Source organism: Carcharhinus amblyrhynchos, chromosome 3 (genome assembly GCF_965287045.1).
Source record: "Carcharhinus amblyrhynchos chromosome 3, sCarAmb.v2.hapA, whole genome shotgun sequence".
Lineage (NCBI taxonomy): Eukaryota > Metazoa > Chordata > Chondrichthyes > Carcharhiniformes > Carcharhinidae > Carcharhinus > Carcharhinus amblyrhynchos.
Genome location: NC_137326.1, coordinates 37,640,311 through 37,655,109, shown reverse-complemented (window position 1 = coordinate 37,655,109; position 14,799 = coordinate 37,640,311). Strand labels below are relative to the sequence as shown.

At 42.2% G+C, this 14,799-nt stretch overlaps 1 protein-coding gene across 3 annotated transcripts in view; it reads left to right on the top strand.

The window, feature by feature from the left end:
• lrig1 (leucine-rich repeats and immunoglobulin-like domains 1) overlaps nt 1-14,799 on the top strand; it is a 147,084-nt gene that overhangs the window by 64,670 nt on the left and 67,615 nt on the right. The gene's annotated exons all lie outside the window — the stretch shown is intronic.

The window sequence follows — 14,799 nt, the reverse complement described above, 5'->3', positions numbered from 1 at the left end:
TGGTTTGCAGACTTCCAACTTGTTTGTCAATTCTATCCCTCAGTAATCTTCTAAAATTCTTTCCTTTCATTCACAATGTATTATGGATCTTATTTAAGTCTTTTTTAACTAAAGTCTATTTAAACTCATGGTCATACGATAGAACTAGTTTTTGATAAAAAGTGAAAACAATTGCTTGGTGTTGCACAGTTTTACATTTTTATGTGCAAATACATATTTACCTCCATTTTAGGAGGCGGAAGTAATGAGTTCACCTTTATTTGTTAGTGTTACTTATAAACAATATATGTCAGAACTAACATGGATTTCAACAAGTATTATACGAGGGAAATGAGTTGAGGAAAATTGATTTGATTTAGCAAAGCTATGTATTCGGATATAGGGATTTTTTTAAAGGATCTGTTAACATCAGAAGATGGGGCAAATTTACTTGTTTTAGCACATTGAGTTATTTTATTTAGAATATCGTGCATTGTCTCAGCTATTGTATTGTCAGTTGTCACCATTGTCAAAATATGAGCAGTTTTCAGAGCAGGTTGTTGGATGTGGATTGGTCTGAAACCGTCTTGGCGAGGTGGAAGCTCTCAAATATATTTATCAACCAGGCAGGGAACAACCTCCAGAAAGAGCTGTGTAATGTGTTAACAGAGCATGTCAGAGGTATGCACTCCACTGCGTGCTCTCTTCATTTGGTATTACTGTTTTAGTGGAGTTCTGCTTTTAAGGCATTACTTTGTTGTGACAACATGTGCATGTTGTATCTTTAAAACCTAAATAGTTTAAAAAAAAACTTCACAGGTGGTATAATGTTATGAATTAAATAATGTTTCAAGTGGAACCAAAATGAAATTGGAAGCAATTTGCACCTTTTGGAGACATAATTGTATTAAATTTGGACAGTGTTAGGTCTGGCCCTGTAGATTTTTGTAACAAGAAATGCTGTCCAATTAGGAATAAGTATATGCTGCAAAACTATTTATTCAGCCCAGATCTACACAGGACAGTGACTGGAATTCAAGCATAAAATGCCTTGCATTCAACAATAGAATTGGGAAAGAAGGAAGCATTTACCTTGAAGTGAACTTGAGATTTTCCCAAATTCTTGGGAGAAAGCTCACCATTCCACACAAACAATTAAATTTGGTTTTAATGATCAGTTCTTTCATTTTGGAGTATGCTATGAATCTCGTGGAATTTCTCAAGATTTGGAAACCGTGCAATTTTATAATGTGGGTGTTCCAGCAGCCACAACTTTTCCTCCCAACGGAGCTGGAAATTCACCCTTTCGCCCGCCCTGTTCTCTCATTTCCTGTTCTCCACCGACTTATTTCCACTCTAAAACTGTTTGGCTGTCTGTCTTCCCCCAACAGTCTTCCAACTTCCTAAACAGGGGTTTTCTTATTTTTAAACCTCCTCTCACTCTTTGTTAATGTCCTTGCCTTGTCTGTATCCAGTTATTAATTAGTTGAAAAGGGAAAGAATCTTGTGCATGTGTTTGTTGAGCCATTCATTTTACAAAGCAGCATGCTCCTTTACACCCGTCTTAGAACTCCATTCTCATGTTGGCTGCTGGGAAATTTATGGAAATATAATGTCAGGGAGACATAACCAGAGTGGATGAATCATGCTGTTTATACAGTCATTACACAAGGTCATGAACATCTGGAATATGTCATTTAAAATGGTTGAAGTAAAATGTAGGGGAATTACAAAAGGCAAGAAATTGTTATTTTAAATATGTGATGTTGCCACAGCTAACAAAATTATGAGAAGAATGGCATCCTCTTAGTCTGGGTTTCTCGTGTTTTCATTAATTTTATCCTCCAAAAACAACACTTTGCATTTCTTCAAGTTGGTTGATATATCAGTTTCAGTTTTGTAGTTTTGTAAATATATAAGTTAGTAACTAACAAAACACATATACACTAAAACCATCCTTTAATTAAAGGTCTGTGACCAAGGTTATTACTTAAAAATAAATGAAAAAAAAATTTAATACATTGGATGGAAGGATTTTTATTGGTGTTTGGGATCACATTCTGCACTTCAGCTTGTTTTCTGTGGAAGTTGAAATCCATTGATCTCATGTAAGGCAAAGTAGTTGCAAGGTGTGCACCATAAACTTGCCATGACTTAAGCTGCAAAAGTATCTAGTTTTAAAGGTTCCAATATAATGTATTATTGATCTGCATCCTAAAATGAGGTATACAGATTAGTTATGAAATTATTTAAACCAGGGAGTATGAAAAGAACATAAGAACTCGTCACAGAATTAGCCCATTTGGCCCCTCAAGCCTGCTTCGCCTATTCCACAAAATCATGGCTGATCTTTTTGTGGACTCGGATCTGCTTATCAAACCTTTTCTTTACTGTTCAAACATCTGTCTTTCCTTGCCTTTAAAAGCACTTAACGAGGTAAGCTCAACTGCTTCTCTGGGCAGGGAGTTCCACAGATTCACAAACCTTTGAGTTGAAGAAGTTCCTCCTTAACTCAGTGCTAAATCTGCTCCCCCTTATTTTAAGGCTATGCCCCTAGTTCTGGTTTCATCTGCCAGCAACCTCCCTGCTTCTATCTTATCTATTCCCTTCATAATTTTATATATTTCTATAAGATTCCCCCTCTTCTAAATTCCAATGAGTTTAGTCCCATTCTACTCAGTCTTTCCTCAAGCCAACCCTCTCAATTCCAGAATCAACTGAGTGAATCTCCTGTGCACCCCCTTCAGTGCCAATGTATTCTCTTGAGTAAGGAGACCAAAACTGGATGCAGTACTTCAACTGTGGTCTCACCAGTTTCTTTGGCAGCTGCAACATTACCTCTCTGTTTTTAAACTCCATCCATCTAATGTAGCAACAAAGGACAAAATTTCATTTGCCTTCTTAACTGCCTGCTGCATCTGCGGACCAACTTTTTGTGATTCATGCACAAGGGCACCTAGGTCTCTTTGCACAGCAGCATGCTGCAATTTTTTTACCATTTTCAATAATAGTCCGTTTTGCTGCTATTCCTACCAAAAATGAATGATCTCACATTTAGCAACATTGTATTCCATCTGCCAGATCCTTGCCTACTCAAATTATCTATATCCCCTTGCAGATTTTCCATGTCCTCTGCACACTTTGCTCCACCACTCATTTTAGTGTCATCTGCAAACTTTGACGCACTACACTTGGTCCCCAACTCCAAATCATCCAGGTAAATTGTAAATAATTGTTGTCCTAGTACTGATCCCACTAGTTTGATGGTCAACCACATAAATACCTATTTATCGCCACTCTTTACTTTGTTAGTTAACCAATCTTCAATCCATGCTAACACATTACCTGTAATGCCATGCAACTTTATCTTATGCAGCAGCCTTTTGTGTGGCACCTTGTTGAGTGCCGTCTGGAAATCCAGAAACACCACATCCACTGATTCACTGTTGTCTACCACACTCATAATGTCTTCAAAGAATTGCACTAATTACTTAAACATGATCTGCCTTTCATGAACCCATGCTGTGTCTTCCCAATGGCACAATTTCAATGAAGATATCTAGCTATTTCTTCCTTTATGCTAGATTTGAGCATTTTTCTCATTACAGAAGTTAAACTAACTGGCCTATAGTTACCCACCTTTGTTTACCTTGGTACCTCACAAGAGGTTATTGCAGAAGGTCAGGGGACATGGAGTTGGGGGTAGGGTGTTAGCGTGGATAGAGGATTGGTTGTCAAATAGGAGGCAGAGAGTGGGGGTCAATGGGTGCTATTCGGATTGGCGGTTGGTGACTAGTGGGGTGCCCCAGGGGTCGGTGCTGGGGCCTCAGCTATTTACCATTTACATAGATGATCTGGAGGAGGGAACCGAGTGCAGGGTGTCAAAATTTGCTGATGACACCAAGATTGGGGGAAAGGCAAATTGTGCGGAGGGTGTGGAGAGTCTGCAGAAGGATCTAGATAGGCTGGGCGAATGGGCCAGGAAATGGCAAATGGAATTTAATGTTGGCAAGTGTGAGGTGGTCCACTTTGGTAGGAATAATGGTAGGAAGGATTATTACTTACGTGGCGAAAAACTGCAGCAGGTGACGGTGCAGAGGGACCTCGGGGTCCTTGTGCATGAGTCGCAAAAACCCAGCTTGCAGGTGCAGCAGGTGGTCAGGAAGGCGAATGGGATGCTGGCCTTCATAGCGAGGGGGATTGAATATAAAAGTAGGGAGGTCTTGCTGCAGCTGTATAGGGCATTGGTGAGGCCGCAGCTGGAGTACTGTGTGCAGTTTTGGGCGCCGCACCTGCGCAAGGATATTTTGGCCCTGGAGGGAGTGCAGAGGAGGTTTACTAGGCTGATACCGGAGTTGAGGGGATTGAGCTATGAGGAGAGGCTGAATAAACTAGGCTTGTACTCGTTAGAGTTTAGAAGAATGAGGGGAGATCTCATTGAGACGTATAAGATGATGAATGGGATGGATAGGATAGAGGTGGAGAGACTCTTCCCGCTCAAAAAAGACAGTAGGACTAGGGGGCACAGCCTCAAGATAAAGGGGAGGCGGTTTAGAACGGAGTTGAAGAGGAACGGAGTTGAAGAGGAACTTCTTCACTCAAAGGGTGGTGAATCTCTGGAATTCTCTGCCCGTTGAAGTGGTGGAGGCTGCCTCGCTAAATATTTTTAAGACGCGGGTTGATGGGTTCTTGATAAGAGAGGGGATTAAGGGTTATGGGGAGAGGGCGGGAAAGTGGAACTGAGCCACAACAGATCAGCCATGATCTTATTGAATGGCGGGGCAGGCTCGAAGGGCTAGATGGCCTACTCCTGCTCCTATTTCTTATGTTCTTATGTTCTTATGTTCTTATGTAAACAGTGGCGTCACATTTGCTGGAATCACATTTGATCATTCTTGGTAACTTTGAGGAAATGAAGCCATGTTTCTGTTTTTCAAAGCTTCCAGTTAATAATATTTACTAGGCCATAATGTTGGCAGCTTCGAGTAGCTCAGACATAGCAAAGTGTCACTTTAGCTAAAATCATAACTCTTGACAGATTCTGAAAGTTGTAGAGACCATAAATTGGAGTACGTAATCTAGCCTGATTCTTCATTGCAGTGATAAAATCCTGCCTTACTGCAGTCTCTTTCATCTTCTTTGAGAAATTGAGCCAATGCCCTATTGTCTTTAGTTGGCATTTTTCAAAGAGGAGCAAGTTTTCCAGATATCCTGGCCAGTATCAGTGGCAATTTACTGTGTAATTTATTATTTACATACTATGTTTATATGTCTGCAGAGTCGCATTCCAATGATTCTGCAGCTATTGCTCTGCTGCTGGCCCTTGTAAATGGTGAGGAATTGCTTATTCTGCATTTTGAAAAAGAGGTTGGAAATTTGATTCCATTTTGCCTGAAACAGATGGGAGATGCTATTCAAGCTGAGCCATTGTGGTTTGAAAGCAATGTGACCCCAGGGATGTGTAAACTGGTCCTTTGACACATGTACTTTGTCATTCTACTTTCACTGCAGTGTCACAAATTAAGTTACTTTCTCGCACCTGCATATTGATTCTGTCTGCACTACCAAATGCAGGAGCTGAATGGGAGTTGGGAGCACAGCCAGCCAGAAGCACAAATAGCAGTAGTGTTGTGCACAATAAGATTTTTTTTCAAATGTATTACTATTCATTTTCAAAGTAGCAGTCATGGCTCGGTGGCGGCACTCTTACCTCCTGAGTTAGAAGGATATGGCTCAAGCTCTACACAAAATAATTTCAGCATAGAAATCTTGACTGACACTCCAGTGCAGTACTGCATTATCCAAGATTCAGTCTTTTCAATCAGATTTTAGAGGCAAAGTGCTCTCTTCGGTGGATGTAACAATTTCCATGGCACACTTTTGATGAAAAGCAGGATCTCACTAGTGACATAACCAGTATTTATCCCTCTATCAATATTAGATCATAAAAATCATAGAAACCATCATAGAATCTCTGCAGTGCAGAACAAGGCCATTTGGCCCATCGAGTCTGCACCAACCACAATCCCACCCATTCCCTATCCCCCATATCCCTACATATTTACCCATTAAACCCTCTAACCTACACATCTCGGAACACATTAAGGGGCAATTTTAGCATGGCCAGTCAGCCTAACCTGTACATCTTTGGACCGTGGGAGGAAACTGGAGCACCCGGAGGAAACCCACACATACACGGGGAGAATGTGTGCAAACTCCACACAGACAGTGACCCAAGCCGGGAATCGAACCTGAGACCCTGGCGCTGTGAAGCAGCAGTGCTAACCATTGTGCCACTGTGTTGCCCCAAAGATAAGTAATTATCACACTGATGTTTGGAGTAACTTGAAATGCACCATTGGCTGTCACACTTCCTAAATTACAACTTCAGAAGTACTTCCTTTTGTAAGAATTTGTTCAGTAGGTCTCCCCAAAAAGCCAGGGTCTCAGGTTCAATTCCTGGCTTGGGTCACTGTCTGTGTGGAGTTTGCACATTCTCCCTGTGTCTATGTGGGTTTCCTCCAGGTGCTCCAGTTTCCTCCCACAGCCCAAAGATGTTTGAGTTAGGCTGATTGGCCATGCTAAAATTGCCCCTTAGTGTTCTGAGATGTGTAGGTTAGAGGGTTTAACGGGTAAATATGTAGGGAATGTGTGGGCCTGTAAGATTGAACAGTGGTGTTTATTGGTAACATAATAATCTGTACATATTTATATAATGTAGCTGAAACCAGGAGCTAACTTCATGCTGACTGGCTTCTATTGAAGTGTCTCTGTACAGCGAGCAACATCCCTCAATAGGTGGTACAGTTCTCCAGTCCCACATTAATCCTTGCTATGCCGAACACCTTTGTTCTACACCTCCCCCAAACCTTTACCCAACATTTTTACAGTACATTTTTCTTTATGCTCTGGCCCTTCTCCCTCCCTTCGGCTGTGATTTTATAAATTCAGGTGGTGAGGAGGGTTGACAATTCTTCCAGGTCACACTTGGAGTGTTAGACTCAATTTCTTTGGACAAGTTTTATTGACTTGGAGTTGAAATTGTATTTTGTTTATAGCACTTGGTTGTCATCTTTTGATTTGCTTTTTACACTTCTAGAAGTTGAATATCCTCTTACAACAATCCATTTGCTTTATTTGGATACTGTGAGCTTATCCCATTCCTTCTGGAGAAGGTGGTCACATTGTTCCTTCATAGTACGAGCAAGTCTATGGGGTCTGCCATGGTTTTTCCAGGAATTGAATTTGATTTTCTGTGTTCTGTTCTTGTGCCTTGGTGAGCTGATGGTTGCTACTTTCCTGCTTCAGCATTGTCTTGCTGCTGTGCAGTTCTGCTGAAAATTGTAGTTTTGTGACCAAAGTGTTCCTAGGTTGTGTGATAGCAGCTGTGGAACCTGAAGTTTGGCCTCGTTGCTCTGTTGCAGATATTCTCACGTCTGTTCTGTTTGAATACTGGTGAAATTTATCTGAATTTGGTATGGCCAAAGAGGAGATTCTGCCACTTGCAAGCGAGTTGGACAAAATGGCTCTCAAAGAATGAAGATAGTTCAGAGCTGAAGTCGAGTCAAGAGTCTTTTTACTATTGGACTTCTCGGGAACTTGCTATTCCATGTAGTTGATGACAGAGGTTGCTTTGATGGCTTTTGCCATTTTGAAGAGGCTAAGGACAATATAGGCATCCCTGCTTAAGGGGGAAATGGTTGGTTTCAGATGCCGTACAAAATTTTGGATATTTGCTTGCCACCATACAGCATTTTAGGATCATGCCTATGATCGGAAATTTCTCCAGGGCCAAAGTGTTGTCTGTTGTTCAAAGCGGTCTTTCAGTTATAGTTCCTTTTCTGAAAGGACCATTAAACTGGTTTCCATGTCCAATTTGAAATTGGTGAGGTGACCATTTACAGAGTTGTCAGTATTCCAAAAGGGGAACCCAGGATTCTTTTTTTTTAATTCGTCCTTTGATATGGGTTTTGTTGCCTGGGTCAGCATTTATTGCCTATCCTTGAAGGCATTTTGAATCAACCACACGGCTATGGATCTGGAGTCACATATGAGCCAGACCAGGATGACAGATTTCCTTCCCTAAAGGACATTTATGAATTAGATGGATTTTTAAGACAATCAGTAATGGTTTTATGGTCATTGTTCACTTTTTAAATTGCAGATTAAAAAAATTAAATCCACCCTGGTGGGATTCAAACCCAAGTCCCCAGAGAATTATGCTTGGTCTCTGGATTATTAGTACAGCGACAACACCACTACCACCCTATCTCATCCAAAAAGCACAGTTGGACTTCTTCCTGGTGTGGTACCTCGGTCTCATGAACTGTTCTGTGTTGCTTCATACATCTCGATAACTTAAACTTGCACAGCTTTGCAAAGTGCCCCACCAGTTGCAGTTGAAGCAGTGCACAGAAATTGCTGGATATTGTTCTTACTTGTGAAGTCTTTTGGCTCCGAAGCATTGACATGGTCACCAACCACCAACCATTAAGGATAGTATCAAGGTGGTAGCAAGGGATGATATCGGAGCCAAAGAGCAGAACGTGGAATCGTTGTGGGTGGAGATTAGGAACAGCAAAGGGAGGAAGACGCTGGTGGGTGTCGTCTGTAGGCCCCCGAATAATGATCTGGAGGTGGGGCGGGCTGTTAACACGCAAATAAGTGCGGCGTGCAGGAATGGGACGGCAGTAGTTATGGGAGATTTCAATCTACATATTGATTGGTCGACCCATGTTGGACGAGGTGGGCTCGAGGAGGAGTTCTTGGAATGCTGCCGGGATAATTTCCTTGAACAGTGTGTGTTGGAGCCGACGAGGGAGCAAGCTATCTTGGATCTGGTGCTATGTAATGAGGCGGGTAGAATTAGGGACCTTGCAGTGAAGGATCCTCTTGGAGAGAGTGATCATTGTATGGTGGAGTTTCTGGTGCAGATGGAGGAGGAGAAAGTGGGTTCCCGGACGCGCGTCCTTTGTTTGAATAGAGGGGAGTATGGTAGGATGAGAGAAGAATTAGCGAATGTGGACTGGGGGAATGTGTTGGAAGGTAGGTCTGCTGAGGAGCAGTGGAGGATCTTTAAGGAGATCTTTCTTGGTGCTCAGCAGAAATTTATTCCGATGGTTAAAAAGGACAGTAGGAAGAGAGGTAATAAGCCGTGGATAACGAAGGAGGTGAAGGAAAGTGTTAAATTAAAAGCGGAGGAATTTAGAGTAGCTAAGAGCAGTGGGCGAGAAGAGGATTGGGAAAGGTTTAAATGTCAACAAAGATTGACAAAGAAGTTGATAAAGGAGGGTAGGAGAAGCTATGAGGCTGGGCTAGCACTTAATATAAAAAAGGATAGCAAGAGTTTTTATAAATACATAAAAAGGAAGAGGCTGGCTAGGGTGAACGTTGGTCCTTTAGAGGATGAGAAAGGGGAGCTAGTGGTAGGGGATGGGGATATGGCGAAGGTCTTGAATAACTTTTTTGTTTCTGTCTTCACGGAGGAGGACGTGAATAATTTGCCGGGTGTTAGCGATGGAAAGGTGGTAGGTATGGAGGGTCTTAATGACATTACTGTTACTAGAGAGGTGGTGCTCGACAGACTGGAGGGGCTGATTGTGGACAAGTCCCCAGGACCGGATGGAATGCATCCGAGGGTTCTGAAAGAAATGGCGGAGGTGATAGTGGATGCCTTGGTGGTTATTTTCCAGACGTCGCTGGATTCTGGGGAAGTGCCGGAAGATTGGAAAACAGCTAATGTTACGCCGTTGTTTAAGAAGGGTGCCAGGCAAAAGGCGGGGAATTATAGGCCGGTTAGTTTAACGTCTGTGGTAGGTAAAATGTTAGAATCTGTCATTAAGCAGGAAATTGCGAGGCATCTTGAAGGGAATTGCTTGATAGGGCGGACGCAACACGGTTTCATTAAAGGGAAGTCGTGTCTGACAAATTTACTGGAGTTCTATGAGGATGTGTCTAGGGCAGTGGATAGAGGAGAGCCGGTGGATGTGGTCTTTCTGGATTTTCAGAAGGCCTTTGACAAGGTACCTCACAAGAGGTTATTGCAGAAGGTCAGGGGACATGGAGTTGGGGGTAGGGTGTTAGCGTGGATAGAGGATTGGTTGTCAAATAGGAGGCAGAGAGTGGGGGTCAATGGGTGCTATTCGGATTGGCGGATGGTGACTAGTGGGGTGCCCCAGGGGTCAGTGCTGGGGCCTCAGCTATTTACCATTTATATAGATGATCTGGAGGAGGGAACCGAGTGCAGGGTGTCGAAATTTGCTGATGACACCAAGATTGGGGGAACGGCAAATTGTGCGGAGGGTGTGGAGAGTCTGCAGAAGGATCTAGATAGGCTGGGCGAATGGGCCAGGAAATGGCAAATGGAATTTAATGTTGGCAAGTGTGAGGTGGTCCACTTTGGTAGGAAGAATGGTAGGAAGGACTATTACTTACGGGGCGAAAAACTGCAGCAGGCGACGGTGCAGAGGGACCTCGGGGTCCTTGTGCATGAGTCGCAAAAACCCAGCTTGCAGGTGCAGCAGGTGGTCAGGAAGGCGAATGGGATGCTGGCCTTCATAGCGAGGGGGATTGAATATAAAAGTAGGGAGGTCTTGCTGCAGCTGTATAGGGCATTGGTGAGGCCGCAGCTGGAGTACTGTGTGCAGTTTTGGGCGCCGCACCTGCGCAAGGATATTTTGGCCCTGGAGGGAGTGCAGAGGAGGTTTACTAGGCTGATACCGGAGTTGAGGGGATTGAGCTATGAGGAGAGGCTGAATAAACTAGGCTTGTACTCGTTAGAGTTTAGAAGAATGAGGGGAGATCTCATTGAGACGTATAAGATGATGAATGGGATGGATAGGATAGAGGTGGAGAGACTCTTCCCGCTCAAAAAAGACAGTAGGACTAGGGGGCACAGCCTCAAGATAAAGGGGAGGCGGTTTAGAACGGAGTTGAGGAGGAACTTCTTCACTCAAAGGGTGGTGAATCTCTGGAATTCTCTGCCCGTTGAAGTGGTGGAGGCTGCCTCGCTAAATATTTTTAAGAAGCGGGTTGATGGGTTTTTGATAAGAGAAGGGATTGAGGGTTATGGGGAGAGGGCGGGAAAGTGGAACTGAGCCACGACAGATCAGCCATGATCTTATTGAATGGCGGGGCAGGCTCGAAGGGCTAGATGGCCTACTCCTGCTCCTATTTCTTATGTTCTTATGTTCTTATGTTCATCATTTGGTCAGCTATTGTCTTCCTTTACCTGGAGCCTTCCTGTCCCTTTTTTGCCTTTTGAGTTGGACAATTGGGGTTACTCTATATCATGGCTTAATCTGGGCCATTTTAACCTTGTAAAATGGACCAGTGTTGGCAAATTTCAGATTGCCTGACTATTTGGATGGCATTTTCTAGAGTTGGATCTTCTTTAACTTGTAGTATGTCTGAAAGAGCATCATCAAGCATTCTTAGTACTTGGTCTCACATGAGCTCTGGCTTAGGCTGCCATCATAATCACAACTTCAGCCAATCTGTGTAATTTTTTGAGTCAGTTGGTTCTCAAGGCTGTTGGATTCACTTGTTAAACTTTGTGCTCTCCAAATTTTTATTTCTTCTAAAATCAAAATAGAAGTACTTCTATTTACTTTTATTACTTTTAAAATAAAATCAAACTTCTTCAAACATGAAGATTCATTTATTCCTTGCCTCACAGTGATGTTATCAACCATTTGACCTACTGAATGCAGTAATTTATTCACTTGTTTAGCTTCTGTCTTATCTAATCCTGAAACTATCTTGTCTCTTGAAAACCACTTTTGCTATAGTCTCCAATTCTGACTAGTTTGGCCCTTGTATCAGCTGAAATTGATCTGGTAGGGGTGATTTATTTTCCATAGCTGATTTTCAGCTCTGAGGACTACTGCTATAGATGGTATTTCACTTTTAAAGGTGGTGTGTTGCTTTTTTCAGTGTCTCCTATGCATGTCGGATTTTGGAGGCATTCAAGGTGATCACAGACCCAGTCTCAAAGGGATCAAATTCTTGCAGTGAATTTTCTAATCAAAGATTTGGGCGCTTCAGAATGTTTAGTGGAGTGTGTTGGAATGATCAAAGAGCAATTCCTGCCTTTAGCTGAATTTTGAAACTCCGTTTTTCTTTATCAATGGAGCTTGGCCCCTATGTGTTATATCATCAACTCTGAGCCTGAGCTGGCCATGGTAATTAATGAAATGAACTGCTCTGAATAATTAATAACCTAAAGATGATTAAGAGCTAGTACATCGTTAGCAGCGAATTTTTGCTCGCCCTTGCTGGGTCCTTTGACTCTGCAACTGATTGGAATTCACAATGGACCTCCATGCTCTGGTGGAGATTTTAGCTGAACAGTCGATTTTTCTTTAGTCCTTCAGCCTCCATGTATTCTATGGGAGCTTTTTGGGCGATCTCCAGATTTCTTGTTGGTTCAGGTACAGTGCAGTCAAGTCAGGATCCTGTTAGTTTTTGAGGTTCTGTGTTCTTCAATACTGGCAGTTCTGTTTGTTCATTAGCCTTTTCCAAATTATTATGGTTTGTTCAGTAGATCTCTTAAGATTGAGGTTTGAAATGTTGAACAGTATTGATTATTGGTAGCACATTACCATATAGGGTAACACTGTATCACAGTGGTCAGCACTGCTGTGTCAGTGTGAGGGACCTGGATTCAATTCTGATCTTGGGAGACAGTGTGGAGTTTGCATCTTCTCCCCCTGTCTGCGTCCTCCAGGTGCTCAGGTTTCCTCTCTCAGATTATGTGGATTGGCCATGTTAAATTGCCCCTTGTGTCCCAAGATGTGTCAATTAGGGAAATTAGCGGGTCAAGTACATGAAGCCACGGTAATAGAGCCTGGGTGGAATGCTCTGTTGAAGGTTGGTGCAAACTTGATGGGCCAAATGGCTTCTTTCTGCATAGTAGGGGTTTTGTGATTTTATATTTGTGTATATAGTATGGCTCAAGCTAGGAGTTAACTTCACAGTGACTTCTAGTCTCTCCATGCAGCTGTCACCTGTCTGCTGTCACTTGTTTCTCCACATCTGTTCTCCAGTCCCACAATAATTCTTGCTCTGCTGAACACTTTCGTAAAGTTTAAGGTTTATTTATTCATTAGTATCTCAGGTAGGCTTACATTAACACCTCAATGAAGTTATTGTGAAAATTCCCTAGTTCCCTGTTCGGGTACACTAAGGGAGAATTTAGCACGGCCAGTGCACCTAACTGGCATGTCTTTAGAACTGGGAGGAAACCAGAGCACCTGGAAGAAACCCACAGAGACATGGGGAGAACATGCAGACTCCACACACAGTGATCCAAGCCTGGCAATTGAACCCAGGTCCCTAGTGCTGAAAGGCTGCAGTGCAAACCACTGTGTTGTCCCGTGTACTATACTTCCTTAGCTGCAAAGTGCTTAGGGATATCCTGTGATCATGAAAATCATCAGATAAATGCAAAGCTTTATTTTGATTTTCTTTCTACAACACTCGAGATGAAATAAGTGGATCTGCAAGGCTGTCTGTGCTTTAGACACTGCATAAGTGGTGGAAATCATTCTAAATTGCTGACTGCTCAAAAATGCAAGCATTTGGCCATTCTGAATTTGAATGTCGTTGTTCTTTTTAGAAAACATTTAAAACTGACATGAGACATTGTTGAGGGAAATTTGGTATTGGTGTAGTATTTCACGCCAACTTGAAAGTACAGCTGCTATGTGGAAAACTCAAGCCACCTGGAAACTACCAAAACATGCATCCTAACTATTGCAGTTTGTCATCCTTTCAACATTAAATGTTTGTTGGGTATGGGGTGTGATTTTCGCAAATGGTTGCAATAAGTTAGATCTGTTTCAAGCAAAGGCCTCTGGTTTAATTAAATTATAATGCTTGGATGTATACCTGTGTAGAGATATGGTAAAACGTATTAGGGGGAAAAAAAATCCTTGAGTATTGTATGTACGTCTGAATTGTAAATTGAATTTAAGAACATAAGAACATAACATAACATAAGAAATAGGAGCAGGAGTAGGCCATCTAGCCCTTCGAGCCTGCCCCGCCATTCAATAAGATCATGGCTGATCTGTCGCTGCTCAGTTCCACTTTCCCACCCTCTCCCCATAACCCTTAATCCCCTCTCTTATCAAAAACCCATCAACCCGCGTCTTAAAAATATTTAGCGAGGCAGCCTCCACCACTTCAACGGGCAGAGAATTCCAGAGATTCACCACCCTTTGAGTGAAGAAGTTCCTCCTCAACTCCGTTCTAAACCGCCCCCCTTTTATCTTGAGGCTGTGCCCCCTAGTCCTACTGTCTTTTTTGAGCGGGAAGAGTCTCTCCACCTCTATCCTATCCATCCCATTCATCGTCTTATACGTCTCAATGAGATCTCCCCTCATTCTTCTAAACTCTAACGAGTACAAGCCCAGTTTATTCAGCCTCTCCTCATAGCTCATTACAACTTCTCATTACAACTGTAATAAATCGTGCAAGCAACTATAACTATCAATCTTTTCTTGATAGTAATAAATAAATGTTGGTGGTTAGTTGCTATGATATATTCTATTTAAATTGTTTCAAAATAACTTATCTAAAAGATTAAATTGAGACAAATATCCTTTCAGAATTGAGATAAATGCCCTTTTGGTGAACTTACATACAATCTAAAGACACCAGAACAAGGATGCTGATTAGAAGGCTAAGATGAAAATATGCACTCTCTTTTGTAAAGTTACAAAAGACTTGCAACATTTTCTGTCTGCATTTTATTTTGAACTTTAATTTGATTCTTGTATAATAGCACTTACATTTTTCAGCTATTCGGCGAGGCTT